The following is a 7094-nucleotide window of genomic DNA, read 5'->3' as shown; positions in this document are numbered from 1 at the left end:
CTGGTTGTTTCAGTTTCAAGTTCCTCTTTAATCCAAGAATTATTTTATTTTATTTTTTAAAAAATATTTATTTATTTATTTATTTGGTTGCACCTGGTCTTAGTTGCGGCAGGCGGACTCCTTAATTGTGGCATGCAAAGTCTTAGTTGTGGCATGCATGTGGGATCTAGTTCCCTAACCATGGATCAAACCTGGGCCCCCTGCATTGGGAGCGCAGAGTCTTATCCACTGCACCACCAAAAGTCCCCCAAGAATAATTTTAAAAAGGTATTTTTACATTTTTAATTAGATAAATTTTGGACTGTACATTGTGGTTAGTTTCTAATTTTATGTATTTTATTCAGAGAATAGTTCTATATGTTCTGCTTTTTGGAATTTGTTAAGATTTGTGTCCTAATAAACAGAGAGTCAATTTTTGTATATGTTCCATGTGTGTTTAAAAAGATTGAATATTTTCTCTTATTTGTTGGGTACAAAATTTATCTATTATATATCTTATTAACTGTGTAATTTTAACCCTCTGTATACTTATCCTTTTTTACTTGATATATTTGACTTATTAAAACAGGTATGTTAAAGCTACTCACTAAGGTTTTATTTTTATTTATTTATTTTTGTCTGTGTTGGGTCTTCATTGCTGCGCACAGGTTTTCTGTAGTTGTGGCAAGCGGGGGTTACTCTTTGTTGTGGTGCGCGGGCTTCTCATTGCAGTGGCTTCTCATTGCAGTGGCTTCTCTTATTGTGGAGCATGGGCTCTAGGTGTGCGGGCTTCAGTAGTTGTGGCGCCAGGGCTTAGTTGCTCCATGGCATGTGGGATCTTCTCAGACCAGGGCTCAAACCCGTGTCCCCTGCATTGGCAGGCAGATTCTTAACCACTGCACCACCAGGGAAACCCTCACTAAGGTTTTAGGTTTATTACTCTGTCCTTGCATTTCTAATAGTTTTTGAGCTTTTTTTTTTAAGATATGATGTTAGATGAACAAATGTTAACATAATTTTGTTCAGTGGAGTATAGCAATTAAGAGCATAAGCACTGGTTCTACCACTTTCTTAACTTCTCTGTTCTCAGTTTCTCCATCTGCAAGATGAGGATAATAATATTACCTAAGTCATATGACTATTGTAGGGATGAAATGTGTTAATGTATAAAAGTATCTTAGAACAGTGCCTAGCATATAGTCATTTTTATTAGATATTATCTTAATAAAACATCTTTCTTTTTCCTAGTGAATGCCTTTAGCTTTGAATTCTGTTTCCTTTAATATTAAGTTCACCACCCCTACTTTCTTTTTGTTAGCATTTATCTGACATTCTTGTTTTTTAAAAAAATATTTATTTATTTATTTGGCTACACCAGGTCTTAGTTGCGGCACATGGGATCTAGCTCCCTGACCAGGAATCAAACTGGGGCCCCCTGTATTGGGAGCGTGGAGTCTTAGCCACTGGACCACCAGGGAAGTTCCCGGCATTCTTGTTTATACATTTCTCATGTAAGTATTTGATGCAATAAATCTCTAAGTACTACTTTAGTTTCATCTCACAAATTTTAATATGTTGTGTTTTCATATTTGCTTACTTCAAAATATTTTCTGATTTCTCTTGAGGCTTTATCTTTGACCCACAGATTATTTGGCAGTGTGTTTAATTTCTAAACATTTGGAGGTTTTCTACTTATCTTTATGTTATTAATTTCCAGTTTAATTCTGTTATGGTCAGAGAGCATACTTTGTATGATTTCAGTTCTTTTAAATGTATTGAGATTTGTTTTGTGATTCAGGATATAGTCCATCTTGGTGAATTCTCTATGTATGCGTGAAAAGAAAGTGTATTTGTTGAGTGAAATGTTCTGTAAATGCCAATTAGATCCAATTGATTGGTGGTGGTGTTTAGTTCTTCTAGATCCTTGATGATTTTCTCTGTACCTGTTCTATCAATTATTGAGAGAAGAGTTGACATCTTCAACAATAACTGTGGATTTGTCCATTTTTCTTTTCAGTTCAATCAGTTTTTGCTTTATACATTTTGAAGCTCTGTTGTTAGGAACATTTAGTATTGTTATATCTTCTTCATAAAGCAAATTGACCCTTTTATTATTATGTAGTGTCCCTTTTATCCCTGGTGATTTTCTTTGCTTTATACTTTGTCTGATATTAATATTGCCATTCCAGTTTTCTTTTGATTGGTGTTTGCATGAAATATCTTTTCCCATCATTTTATTTTCAATCTAACTATAGCACTATATTTAAAGTGGGTTTCCTGCAGATGGCATATAGTTGGGTCTTTTTTTTTAATTTTTTTATCCATCTGGCAATTTATCTATTTTGACTGGTGTATTTAGACCATTTATATTTAACCTAATTATTTGTATATTTGGATTTAGATCTACCATTTTTCATCTGTTCCTTCTTTTTGTTCTCATTTCTCATCTTCTGCCTCATTTTGGATTATTTGAATATTTTTTAGTATTCCATTATAACTTACCTACTGAGGTTTTTTACTATCTATCTCTTTGTCCAGTTTTTTTAGTGTTTTCTATAGGGATTGCAAATACATGTTTAACTTTTCATAGTCTACATAGAATTACTTTTTTACCACTTCAAATACAGTGTAGAAACCTGACCACCATATTCGTTCTTTTGTCCTCCCCTCTTTATGCTATAGTTATCATACATATTACATCTACATATTACATCTACATACATTGGAAATCCCATCAGATAATGTTATGATTTTTGCTTTCAAAAATCATTTTATAGAACTCAAGGGGAAGGATATTCTGCTTACCCAGATATTTACTATTTCTGTTGCTCATTCTTCATCTTTGAAATTCCATATTTTCCTCTGGTATCATTTCCCTTCTGTCCGAAGAACTTCCTTTGGCAGTTCTTTCAGAGTAGATCTGCTGGAAATGCTTTCTCTTAGTTTTACTCTTTTCGAGAATGTCTTTATTTTGCCTTCCCTGATGAAAGGTAATTTCACTGGATATAGAATTCTGGATTGACAGTTAATTTCTTTCAGCACTTGAAAAATGTGCCACTTCCTTCTGTGTTCCACAGTCTGTGATAAGAAATCCTCAATTATTCAAATTGCTGTTTCTCTATAAGTAATGCTTCATTTTCCTCTGGCTGCTTTCAAGAGTTTTTTCTTCATTTTTAGTTTTTAGAAATTTGATTATGATGTATCTGGGCATGGATTTTTTGAATTTATTCTATTTGGAATTTACTGAACTTGAAACTGTAAATTTATGTCTTTTGCCAGTTTGGGGAAGTTGTCAGCCATCATTTTTTCAATTTTTTTCCCACACTCTTTCTCCTCTAAGTATCTATTTATACAAATGTTAGACCTTTTGGAATTATCTCTAAAGTCCCCGAGACTCTGTTTATTTTGTTTTGATCTTTTTACTCCCTTTTGTTGAGATTGCATAATTTCTATTGATCTTTCAAGTTCACTAACTCTTTCTTCTGTCATATCCATTCTGCCATTAAGCCCATCCAGTGAGTTTTGTATTTTGGTTATTGTTATCAGTTTTTAAATTCCCACTTGATTATTTTTAAAAAAATTATCTTCTATTTCTCCTCTAAGACTTTCTATCTTTCCATTTATTTCATGTATTCTTAGAGCATGGTTATAATGTTCTCTTTCAAATCTGTTTAATCATCCTAACATTTGTGTTATTCTTGGGATTACTTTCTGTTGTCTGTCTTTTCCTTCATGAGACATTGTCTGGTTCTTCATACATCAAGTATGTGAATGTAACAAATGCCACTGAATTGTTCACTTTAGAATGGTTAATTTTATATTATATAAATTTTACCTCAATAAAATGTTTAATTATCCCTTTTTAAAAAGTAACAAAGTACTGATACACACTATACGTTGACAAAAGTTGAAAACATGCTAAGTGAAAGAAGCCAGACACAAAAGTCCACATATTGTACGACTCCGTTTACATGAAATACCCAAAGTAGTCAAATCTATAGACACAGAAAGGAAGTTACTGGTTGCCAGGGGCTGGGGAGAGGAAGGAATGGGGAGTGATTCCTTAGTGGGTACAGGGCTTCTTTTTGGAGTGATGAAAATGTTCTGGAACTAGATGGGTGGTGATGGTTGCAGAACATTGTGAATGTACTAGATGTCACTAATGGTATATTTTATGTGTATTTTACCATAAATTTCAAGTTGATATGTCTGATATTTTACCATAAATTTCAAGTTGAATTGAGGTGCAGTTCTTTTTTCATTTTCTTCTTTTGCTTTTTTATAGCTAAATAAAGGATTTGACAAAGGGAGTTCCCTTTACAATTAAAAAAACAAAACAAAACAAAACCCTTTTTTGTTGTATTACGTTTTTCATTTTTATTTATTATTTTTAGCAAGTATTTGTCACTGGTAATCTTGGAGTCATTACCGGTTGGGGGGGCGGGGGCAGGGAAGACTTTTATTTGCTTTTCCACTTAATTGCTAGTTCCTTCCAAACTTTGAAGCTACTGCTTCACTGTTTTCTAATATCCAGGGTGGCCTTTGATGTTTGGTATTGCTCTCTTGTCAGTAACATCTTTTTGCTGTTTCTCTCTCTCTGAAAACTTTTAGGATTTCCTCTTTATCTTTATTTATTTATTTTATTTATTTATTTTTGGCTGTGTTGGGTCTTCGTTTCTGTGCAAGGTCTTTCTCTAGTTGTGGCAAGCGGGGGGCCACTCTTCATCGAGGTGCACGGGCCTCTCACTATCATGGCCTCTCTTGTTGGGAGCACAGGCTCCAGACGTGCAGGCTCAGTAGTTGTGGCTCACGGGCCTAGTTGCTCCGCGGCATGTGGGATCTTCCCCAGCCAGGGCTCAAACCTGTGTCCCCTGCATTGGCAGGCAGATCCTCAACCACTGCGCCACCAGGGAAGCCCTCTCTTTATCTTTAGAGTTCCCGTATTTCACCAAGAAATGTGGACGTGAGGATCCTTTTCCAGTAAACTTGCTCACCACTAGGTGGCCCCTTCACATCAGAAAACTTTAGCTTTTCTATAGCTGAATGTTTTCCAGTTGTTTCTTTGGTTATTTTCTTCCCTCCCTTTTTTTCTGTTCTCGCATTCTGGGATTCCTTTGAGATGGTTGTTGACCCTCTTGGATTTATCCTCCCTATTTCTCTTAAGTTCTCCTAAAGTAATCTCCTTGCCTTTTTTGCTTTACTTTCTGGGAGCTTTCCTGGACTTTATCTTCCAGAGCACTGATTTTCCACTGTATTCAAACTTTCTGTTAAATTTTTAAATCTTTGTCATGTTCCCCCCACCCCTCCCGCCAAAAAACCATTGTTAGCTTACTGCCCTTTTTTACAGTCTGTCTTGTTTTAAGGACACAGCATCCATCTTTATTCTGAATGTACTAGTTAGGATTTTTCAGAATATGCATTTCTACTAGATCCATAGGTGATATGCCCACTCGCAGGCTGTTCCTGGCAGATACTCACCTGGTGTAGTTTTGCTCTGAAGGGGCATCTTCCTGCAGTCTCTGGTGACCATGTCCCTGACCAGGAGTCCCCTTCTCAGCAGGACAAGTGGCTACCAGCACATCACACCTTCTCTGATTGGGTGTGAAGAAACTTCCTGCTTCAGAGAGCCACCCCCAGGGATTGAGAGGAGTGGCTACACAAAGGAGTTTAGCAAGGTCCACCCTTTTCCACTGGATTCTGAGCACAGTCATATTTAGCTTATGCTTTTTGATAAAATTTACCTATGATGAAACACACAGATCTTAAGTATACAGCTGGATGTTTTGACAAATGTATACACCTTTGTAACCAGTTCCCCCAATTAAGATATAAAACTTTCTCATACTCCCATAAGCTCCTTCCTGCCCATTCTCCACCTCCTGAGGCAACTACTGTTTCCATTTCTTTCACAATATTTTTCCTTGTTCTTTTTTTTTCTTGAGGTGTAGTTGACTTACAATATTATATTCATTTCAGGTGTATGATATAGTGACTTAATATTTTTATAGATTATACTCCATTTAAATTTATTATAAAATATTGGCTGTATTCCCTGTGCTATAAAATATATGCTTGTAGCTTATTTATTTTATAAACTTAAATCCCCTACCTCTATCTTGCCCCTTGCCGCTTCCCACACCCCACTGGTAACCACTAGTTTGTTTTCTATATTGTGAGTCTGTTTCTGTCTTGTTATATTCATTCATTTATTTTTTAGATTCCACAGATAAGTGATAACATACAGTGTTTGTCTTTCTCTGTCTGACCTATTTTACTAAGCACAATATCCTCCAGGTCCACCATGTTGTTGCAAATGGCAAAATTTCATTCCTTTCTATGGCTGAGTAATATTCCATTGTATGTATGTATGTATATGTGTGTGTGTATGTATGTATGTGTGTGTGTGTGTGTACATAAATGTCTATTTAGGTCTTTTGCCCATTTTTTAATCAGGTTGTTTTTTTTGATATGAGTTGTATGAGCTGTTTATATATTTCAGATATTAACCCCTTATCGGTCATATCATTTGCAAATGTTTTCTCCCATTCAGTAGGTTGTCTTTTCATTTTGTTGATGGTTTTCTCTGCTGTGCAAAAGCTTTTAAGTTTAATTACTTATTTGTTTTTGCTTTCGTTTCCTTTGCGTTAGGAGACAGATCAAAAAAAAAATTGCTATGATTTATGTCATAGTGTTCTGCATATGTTTTCTTCTAGTTTTATGGTTTCCAGTCTTACATTTAGGTCTTTAATCTATTTTGAGTTTATTTTTGTATATGGTGTGAGAAAATTTCTAATTTCAATTCTGAATGATAATCCTGCTAGGTAGAGTATCCTAGATTGTAGGTTTTTCCCTTTCAGCTCTTTAAATATATTATGCCACTTCCCTTCTGGCCTGCAAAGTTTCTACAGAAAAATCAGCTGATAGCCTTATGGGGGGTTCCCTTGTGTGTGATTCTTTGTTTTTCTCTTGCCACCTTTAGAATTTTCTCTTTAACTTTTGACATTTTAATTGTGATATATCTTGGTGTGGGTCTCTTTGGGATCATCTTGTTTGGAACTCTCTGTGATTCCTGTACTGGATATCTTTTTCTTCAGGTTTGGGAAGTTTTCAGCCAT

Source organism: Balaenoptera musculus, chromosome 19 (genome assembly GCF_009873245.2).
Source record: "Balaenoptera musculus isolate JJ_BM4_2016_0621 chromosome 19, mBalMus1.pri.v3, whole genome shotgun sequence".
NCBI lineage: Eukaryota > Metazoa > Chordata > Mammalia > Artiodactyla > Balaenopteridae > Balaenoptera > Balaenoptera musculus.
Note: the sequence above shows the minus strand (reverse complement) of the source record.